We start from the raw sequence: 2,891 nt of genomic DNA, 5'->3' as shown, positions 1-2,891 counted from the left end.
GCCTGGTTCCTATCCAGGCTCACGGAGGGAAGAGGGCATGATTTTGCCCTGATCTGGTTGTACAAGGGGAGGGAATGTGGCCTGGCTCTGACCCCCCACACAGGGCTTGGGAATTTGGCAGTGGAGGAGGGTGATGTTACTAATTACCACTACTTCCCTTGCTGCCAAATTTCCTGACCCGTGGCATGGCCAAACTTGACCCATGGGCTGGAGGTTAAGCACCCCTGGTCTAGCTCATCCTCTCCCATAGGAGAATCCTGGCCAGGGAGATGAATTCTGCATGGATCATTTGATAAAGCTGATATAGGTCTGTTTGCAAATTGCTGCTGACATTGAGGCTTATTGACCTTTCTGATACTGGGTAAAAAACTTGGCAAAGTAATATAACAGTAGATTCTAACTCTATATATATGTCAGGGCCCCTGGGATTTAAATCTGGACCTTTGTCTCTTGAAGGTAGAAGCCCAGATTGCAGTACCACCATGCAGCTAGCTGAATACCAGCTCTAGCATATCAGACTTCCCATGAGATCACTTATGGAGCAGATGATCTGGGTGGAGCCATAAACCCATGGTTGGAGAGCTGTAAGACCCTCCCACTTCCTGCACTGCCTTGTCTCTGCTCTAGCACTACTAGGTCTAGCTGCTTAGACACTTTCTGCTCTGGCTTCAGTTAAACCTTGATGTTGCTTTAAATCACCGAGCCTGGATTGATTTCTTGCTCTGACCATGAACCTGTCTTGACCCTTGTCTTGACATTCTGAGACATGGACTGATACTCAACTTTGACCTTGGCTTGCACTCTGGTAAACCCATGAGTTAGTGTGAATCACTAAGACTGACTGCCTATGCCCTGATCATGCCTTACAGAGGATCCATTTTAATATCTGTACCCTTAGATTTCCAGAAATTAAAGGGTGCAAATGCCCAAGGCTCCACTTCTTTTAATAGTTAAAGGAACAAGATCAATGAAACAGTTCCTGCCCAAGCCCTTTGGGGCTCCACAATACAGAGCTAGAAGATTAGAAATGTGTAGAGAACTATCCGCACCGTTTTCCTGGCATCAGGCTGATTCCTGATGTCCTATATCCTCTGGTCAACCACCAGCCCCAGGACAAGCCTTGGCTAAGCTCTGTCTTCCTGTTAAGTTGTCAGATTGCCTGCAGCTTGCCCTTTTCTCCACAAGTAGGCTTCAGTGCTCTTGCCCCTAGGCTGCTCCTTTTGCTCACATACTTCCTATGGTCCTCTTCCAATCATGGTCCCCTCTTACTTAAATATATTCCTTTCTTTTCCTGCCCTGTACAAAATTTGGAGCCTTCTACTATCTGGATGATTCACTAGTGGCTAATGCAATACTCAGTAATGTCCAATCTCCAGGATTGTTTTGTGAGGGGATAAGGAGGCTGGGCTTGCCACGTGTAAAAGATGGGCCCTGGTTCTAGCTCCTAACCGTCCAACCATAAGAGTTTCTTGGGAAGAAAATAGGAGATGGACATCTCTGCTTTCAGTCCCAGGTCCTTCTTCCTTATTTCAACTTGATTATAGCAGATCTCCTTTCTAAAAGAGTCTGAAACTGGTTCCTTATTCAGAGGTAATTTAAAAGAAAAGTCAGTGGGAGTTTAAAACTTAAGAAGTCATCAAAAGAAATAGCGGTTGAACTTTTTTGCAATTCATATTTGTCACTATTAAAGAAGAAAGTGGGTTTGACTCCTTTCTGGAACAAATGTAGTAATAGGGGAGTGGATTCACTATTGGGATTTACTTAACTCAAATATGGGAATTTGAGGAATCCTTAGGGGCATAGTAGGAGAACAACACTAAGTCAAAACCTGCAAGCTGTCACACAGATTCTGGATGCACAGCAGCAGACTGGCAGTAAGACTGGCTACACCATACTCTGGTCACATTCAAGATGCCAAAGATGACCCGGGAGGATAACCCGTAGGCATATATTGAGGCCTTTGAGCGTCACCCAATCATGACTAGACTGGACAAAGGGTATTGGGCCAGCCAACTGGGCACGCTCATTGTGGGCAAAGTCCAAGCGGATGAGGCCTGGGACTATGAACGAGTCAAGGCAGCTACCTTGTATAAACTCGAGATTAACCCAGAACACTATCGAAAGCCGTTCTGGTCTAAGAAAGGGCCAGATGAGAGATGGCCCAGGATCCTGCTACAATTGCTTCAGGATCTCTTGAACAAGTGGGCGAGCCTTGCAGTTTATGACCAAGATGCCTTGGAAGACCAGATACTGCTAGATCAATTCCAGAATGATCTGGAAGAGCTAACACAGCATTGGGTCTGCTAGCATTCGCTCCACATTTGAGAAGAGGCCTTGAAGCTGGCTGAGGCCTTTGCAGCATCAGAGGTGGGGTATAGCTGGGAGAAGAAGAACCCTATCCTGATGACACCACCACCTAGGGAGGCAGAAAGGTGGTGACCCCCCCAACAGAGGCAGCTTAAAAGACACGGTCTGTTTCTGATGCGGAAATAATGTCCGAGTGGCCTTATTGAACAATGGTGCCTGGACATCCCTCAAGAGGACAAGCCAAAGTACAGAAGGACCTGGATGTAAGCTAGCCAACGAATTGCAGCTATGCATCAGGCAGAGACAACGCCATCTGGGGATGTCCGGTCGTGGAGGCCTGGATAGAAAATTGCCCCATCAAGGCCACATTAGACTCTTGGTGAGCTTAGTCCTTAGTAAGGGCTACACCTCATTACACACCAGAGGAAACGCAAAGCAGGCCCTGTGAGGATGGCCTGCCTCCATGGAGAGGCTGAACAGATTGAGCATCAATGGATCCGGCTCTGGGTAATGGAACACCAGGGAGACATGGCATGAGACGTGTTGCTCGGGCAGGACTGGATGTCGATCTGTGACACCTTGGC

Source organism: Alligator sinensis, unplaced genomic scaffold (genome assembly GCF_000455745.1).
Source record: "Alligator sinensis unplaced genomic scaffold, ASM45574v1 scaffold420_1, whole genome shotgun sequence".
Lineage (NCBI taxonomy): Eukaryota > Metazoa > Chordata > Crocodylia > Alligatoridae > Alligator > Alligator sinensis.
Note: the sequence above shows the minus strand (reverse complement) of the source record.